The following is a 7,034-nucleotide window of genomic DNA, read 5'->3' on the forward strand; positions in this document are numbered from 1 at the left end:
TTGTGTACTCTTGCAAATGGTCTCAGAGGGAAGTTTACCATGAACATACATGGAGGGTGAATGACGGGTTAGTGGTTTGGGGTGTCTTTGACTGTGGTCAAGTGTTGTGGGGTACCTAGGTCCCTCCAGTCTGGAGAGAGATGAGTGTGTGTGTGACGGAGTGCCGTCTCCATGGTTGAGTAGGCGCTCTGACTGCCCTACCAACGACCCTCGCTCTTTGGCGTTGTGGTCAAGCTGCATGTTTAGTACCCCAGAGACCGGGTGGGGCCACTGCTCTCTCCTTTCTTTGTTTTGGATGAATGTGCCACTGGCTTCCCTTTGGCGTCATGCAACCTGAGCAATCACCAACTTTACAGATGTGATTTGTGTCAGTATAAACCAATGTGTGTGTGTGTGTGTGTGTGTGTGTGTGTGTGTGTGTGTGTGTGTGTGTGTGTGTGTGTGTTAATGGTCCAGAAGCCTGAGAACACCCTGGTCTTTGTGTTAATGAAATGAAATGGGATCTAGTGGGAATGCTGAGTACTGACTGAGGAGGAGGAGGAGACTGCTGTCATGACACCTGGTGAGTAGGAGGAAGGTGTTATTATCAACCCGGCAGCTGACTGGTACGAATGTGAGTGATGTTGATGGCGATTGGTAAGGTGTGCAGGAAGTGGCGCCGTCATGCTGAGCAGCAATTGGTTACAGTAATAGAGTGCAATCAGGGCAGGCAACTGGACAGGTCAGAGCAGGCTCAGCAAAGATAACACAGGGGGCACTGGTCAGCCACAGAGGGGAAGCCACCATGGAAATGAGACATGGGAAGGAGAAGAAGAAGGAGTATGGAGGGGAAGGAGAGGATTGAGGAGAAATTAGAGATGTTTGTAGGAGAGGATTGGAGACATTTATAGGAGAGGTGTGGAGATGTTTGTAGGAGAGGATTGGAGACATTTATAGGAGAGGTGTGGAGATGTTTGTAGGAGAGGATTGGAGACATTTATAGGAGAGGTGTGGAGATGTTTGTAGGAGAGGATTGGAGACATTTATAGGAGAGGTGTGGAGATGTTTGGAGGAGATGTTTGGAGATGTTTGAAGGAGAGGTTTGGAAGAGAGGTTTAAAGGGGAGGTTTCGATGGTTTGTTTTATTGCTTTTTTGTTGTTTAGATGATACAAAACAGGAAAAAAAGAGGGAGCATTCTATCATTCCATCATTCCTTCATTCCGTTGGAGCAGTGGGCTGTGTCAGCTCAGATGGACGTGCCTCTGAGGATAGTCCTACCTGCACGGATGGTGTCGGGGGCGGGGGCAGTGGCCGCGGTGGGCACAGTGGCAGTGGCGGGATCTACGCTGATCCTGAGGAGCCGACCAGCAGGCAGGTGTCGCTCCTGCGTGCTGCAATGGCGGTTGAAGTTGGCCTTGGGACTTGCAGTAGTCGGGCGAGCCGGGCTGTGGCGCCCGCTTGATGTGCTTGTTCTTCTTCTTGGGCAGCTTCTGCTTGGCCATGGCCAGCGAGTAGTACATGCCAAAGTTGTTGACGATGACGGGCACGGGCATGGCGATGGTCAGCATCGCATACGCCAGAAGAGGCGGCCCACCAGCATGCCGACCGATCTCGCGGGTATTTTTCGCCCGAGCCAAGCGTGGTCATGGTGACCACGGCCCACCAGAAGCCAATGGGGATGTTCCTGAAGTGCGTGTGCTCGTTGGCGCGCGGGTCATTGGGCTTGGCGCCGATGCGCTCGGCGTAGTAGATCATGGTGGCGAAGATGAGCACGCCCTTGAGGAAGATGATGAAGCAGGAGGAACTTCGTTGGTGCTGGCGGCGGGCGTGTGGCTCCAGCACACGCAGCCCCACTGAGTGACGGGTCAGCTTGAAGATCACGCAGGATGCCGCGAAGCGTACCACGCGCAGGAAGCCCAGCACGTCCTTGGCCGCCTTCGAGGACAGTCCACTCAGGCCCACCTCCAGGTAGAAGGGCAGGATGGCCACGAAGTCGATGATGTTGAGCGTGTTCCGGAAGAACTTGAGTTTGTCTGGACAGAAGACGGCGCGGACGAGGAACTCGAAGGTGAACCAGAGGAACGATGTAGGTGAGGTAGGCCACGGTCTCGGTCTCCAGGTAGTACCGCGTGCTGTTGTCCACGGGGTCGATCTCGGAGCGGTTGTAGATGGGGTTGAAGGCCTCGTGCGTCTCCAGGCAGAAGGTGGTGATGGACACCAGGATGAAGAAGAGGGAGGCGAAGGCTATTGTCCTGGGACAGGACGAGAGAGGGAGGTTGTAGAGAGAGAGGTTGAAGGAGAGGGAGGGAGAGGCGAGGGAGAGAGAGAAGGGAGTGGAGGAAGAGAGACACCAGGGACAGAGAAGAGAGAGAGGAGAGCAGTTAGAGTGAAGTCAAAAAAATATGAGCTCTTAATAAATCAAATCGTTTCATTCATTTGGAGTGATCAACAATGACACCAAAGACATCCGGTATCGTGTGTGAACACTTCAGGAAACAACTGGGATATACTACAGGGAGTAAAAGGGGAGGACCTGCCTTATTTTTTTACTTTTTTTGCTGAGGAAAACTGTCATGCTAACTTTTTTTCTAGCCCAGCACTAGCAGCTACCTGGAGCATACTGTAAGAGAAAAGGGAAAACCAAGGAGACAACAGAAAAACCAGCAAAGAAACTGAACTGCCAAAACCACCTGAAGGCCCTGTGGATCCTGGATACTCCTGGACTAACAAAACACCAAAATATACCAAATCAAGGGTAGGACTTGTTTTAAAACATAGACACTGACCAGTGACCTTGGAATAATAATAATAAAGGATAAACTAGCCATGGAAGCAGCCATAACAGCTTTAGAATGTTCAGTGACACCAACGGCAGTTGATATGCAAATGGAGTAACCAATGAATGCCAGCGGAACCTGGATATGCAAATGAGCTACCCCACAAATGTAACAACTGAGACGCATAAAAAGAAAAAAGCTCAGAGCACAGCTACTAAAACAATGTCCAGAGACACTCAGGGCAGACTTTACACATTTGAACAACAAGAGAGTGAAATCAGATCTCCTCTTCTATACAGAAAACCCGGAAGCCTGGCACTCAGCCCTAAGAAAGACCTACAAAGACTTAAAAATGTCAGGGAATAAAGTAATGAGACAGCTCTACTTAGACACCTGCCCAAGTTTAATATCAACCTCTATCACAGTGGGACAGTCATGATCCAAGGACCTGAGTCCAGCCTAAACAGATTTGAACCGGACTTTGAGAGATTAAAAAACTTAGCAGAAAAATAAAAAAACGGTCTTCCCCCACAAACAACAGAGAGGAGCACTAAAGCACCGGCCCCTGTTCCACCATCCCCTCACTCAAATCCAGCCGTGCACACTCCACGGACCCCAAGGACCCCTATATCTGTGCAGCGCATTGAGGACTGCATGTCCCTATTAGAGTCGAAATGACAGAGATCAGGGAACAGAACCTTTCTGAGAGGGACGGCATTGAGAGAGACTAGAGACAGTTCAGACAATACAGAGAGGAAACTAAAAGTTACCATCGACCACCTGAAAAGCAGTATCAGTGAACTTCACAAGAGGAATCAGGCACTAGAATCTAAGCTTTTGAAACAAGAGAAGACTTGACAGAAAAGAAAAAGAAATTTAACACATACAAGAACAGCTTTCACATATGACATCAACAGAAAAAGGGTCAACAACAGAACAGCCGATCAAGAGAGCACCAAACCAGTGGAAACCCCCTATTCAGCTCCATCCACAGCACGCCCCACCTCCACACCAACCTGCTGAGAGAAACACCACCATGCCCTCTACATCACAGCTGACATCAAATCCCCAAGAGGAATGCCGCAGCACCCACTAAAACACCACAACCAGCTAAGGTAACAACCTGCTGCCCACCCCAAACAAACTACAAAGACTTCCCCCACAAAAAAACAGTCATGCTCATGGACTCCAATGGAAAACACCTGCATCAAAAAGCGGATGTTCCCAACCCACAGGACTGCTAAACTATGGTGCCCTACCACCGCAACAGCACTGCAACACATTGAGAAATTCGATATGGAAGCTCAGGACAACTCACTGATCCACACCGGCACCAATGACCTCCACTCAAAAGGAATGGGAGTGCTAGAGCTGCTGAAGAGGGTCGTAGAATCGGCAGGAAAAGCTTTCCCTGAGGCCAACATCATCCTTTCTACTCTTCCGCCACGCACAGATTTCCCCTGGACAACAATCCAACACATTAACCAAGAGATAGCTGACCACTGCTCTTCCCTCAACATCAAAGTGGCTCACTATCCCAACCTGACATATAGACACCTTTCAGACCATGTGCACCTGAATCAGGAAGGAGTCAGGTATTTTGTAAAAGTTTTAAAGGACACCACCCTCTGTAGAGCCCCAACCTCAGCTCATGAGCAGAGATTCCCCGAGCAGCCTCACCACACCCTCAGAGACAGAAGAACACTGCAGCCCGGCAGAATCCCAGCTCGCCAGACCCATGGACCCACCAGAAACCCACGGAGAGGTAAAAACTCCCCCGCTGCTGCACCACCCCGCCCACCTCTAAGAGCACAGGAAAGGAGTGCAACCCAGGAGGATCCGCCAAAATGGCAAACCTGCTGAAAAACTGTAAGTAAAGAAAGCCATCAAAAGAAAAATGGTTTGACCATGAATGTATAGAGAAACGGAAAAATCTCAGGCAATTATCAAACAAAAAACACCATGACCAAAAAAATACCTGTCTGAGACAAAATTATTCTGAAGCCCTAAAAGATTACAAATTAACAATTAAAAAGAAAAAACAACAATACTACAACAAAACGCTACAAGAAATCGAGGGCTCTCTCCAAACCAACACTTTCTGGGAGAGTTGGAATCATTTAAACAAATCCCCACCAAAAGAATTGGCAATTCAAAATCCAGACACCTGGAAAACATTTTACCAAAACCTGTACAAACCTATGCCAGATGACATCACTAAAGAACAAAAACATATCAAATTAAACCTTCAAAAGCTTGAAGAGGCCATTTGTGTTCACCAAAATCCACTTGATCACAGCATCTCAAGTGATTAACTCATAAAAAATCTTAAAAAGCTCAAGCCTGAAAAAGTTTGTGGTCCTGATAGTATCCGGACAGAAATGTTGAAATTCAGCCCACCCATTCTACAAATGGCTCTCCTCAAGTTATTTAATCTTGTTTTTCAAGCTGGTTGCTTCCCTGATATCTGGAACAGGGGGCTTATATCCCCAATACATAAGAGTGGAGACAAATCTGACCCTAATAACTACCGAGGCATCTGTGTGAGCAGTAACCTGGGGAAGGTATTCTGCTGTATCCTCAACGCCCGTTTACAGGCCTTCCTTATTGAACACAATGTCTTACAGTAGGTAAAAATTGCCAAATTGCCGCACTACAGATCATATTTACACCCTCCATACCCTGATAAACCAAAATGTTCACCAAAAAAGTAAGGGGAAAATATTTGCGTGTTTTATTGATTTTAAAAAAGCTTTCGATTCAATCTGGCATGAAGGATTGTATTTCAAAATCCTACAAAGTGGTATAGGGGGTAAAATGTATAACATCATCAAATCAATTTATTTGGGCAATAAGTGTGGCGTAAAAATTGGCAACAAAAGAACTGACTACTTCACTCAAGGGCGTGGGGTGAGACAGGGTTGCAGCTTGAGTCCAACCTTGTTCAATATCTATATAAATGAATTAGCGGTGTTATTGGAACAATCTGCAACACCTGGGCTCACCCTGTTGGACACGGAAGTCAAATCCCTGCTCTTTGCGGATGACCTGGTGCTGCTGTCGGCCACTGAACAGGGCCTACAGCAGCACCTGGACCTGCTACAGCAGTACTGTCAGAACTGGGCCCTGACAGTCAATTTGGATAAATCTAAAGTTATGATCTTCCAGAAGCATCCCAGACCTCAGGGAACCAGACACCTCTTCACTTTAGGTAACACCGCCCTAGAGAATGTTACTTCTTATAACTACCTTGGCTTAAAAATTAACGCCTCTGGAAACTTTGGTCTTGCAGTGAATGCACTAAAAGAAAAAGCACGACGAGCATTTTATGCAATAAAAATAAATTTTCATCAAATAGATATACCAATTAAAATCTGGTCCAAAATATTTGACACAGTCATTTTGCCAATTGCACTTTATGGAAGTGAAATATGGGGTCTCTAGATGGGACAAACACCCAATAGAAGCCCTGCATGCTGAATTCTGTAGAAATTTGTTACATATCCAAAGAAAAGTACCCACAAATGCTAGCAGGGCAGAATTAGGCCGATTTCCACTATTGATTCATATCCAAAAACGATCACTAAAATTCTGGATTCATCTAAAATTAAGCCCTCAAAATTCACTACATTTTAAAGCACTTAAATCCCAAGAGCTCAGCCCTAAGCCCAGTCCCCTATGTCAGTTGGTCTCAGATTTAACTAACCCAATAACCCCTAACCCACAAATTGTCCAGACCAGCACTGCTTCCCAACCACCAATCAGAATCAACCAAATTAACAAGAACAACAAGAATTCTTATTTGGAACACTGGAAGAAAGAAACAAAATTACAACACAAACTAGAATGTTACATTGGCATACGAAAAGACTATCAATTGGCAGAGTATCTCCACACTGTCAGAGATACGAAGCAGAGACAGATCCTCACCAAGTACAGGCTGAGTGACCACAGTCTAGCCATAGAGAAAGGCAGGCACAAGAAGTCATGGCTGCCCAAAGAGCAAAGGACATGTGGTCACTGTATGACAGGGGAGGTGGAGTCAGAGGTGCACTTTCTGCTACACTGTGACAAATATCGGTCCCAAAGAGACAAATATTTCACCATTTTGAACAACATCATTCCCAACTTCACAAAACTGGAGGAACAGAAAAAACTTGCTGTAGTTTTGGGTGAGGACACCAGCACATGCATACTGGCAGCCAGTTATGTGTCCTCACTCCATAACCTGAGAGAAGGCATTACTTAAGATAATCACCCCACTACCTCCACCCTTC

At 46.7% G+C, this 7,034-nt stretch overlaps 1 pseudogene; it reads right to left on the reverse strand.

The window, feature by feature from the left end:
- LOC125286148 overlaps positions 1–3,413 on the reverse strand; it is a 25,469-nt pseudogene extending 22,056 nt beyond the window's left edge.
- Between the last annotated feature and the right edge of the window lie 3,621 nt (positions 3,414–7,034).

This window comes from Alosa alosa, chromosome 21 (genome assembly GCF_017589495.1).
Source record: "Alosa alosa isolate M-15738 ecotype Scorff River chromosome 21, AALO_Geno_1.1, whole genome shotgun sequence".
Taxonomy (NCBI): Eukaryota; Metazoa; Chordata; class Actinopteri; order Clupeiformes; family Clupeidae; genus Alosa; species Alosa alosa.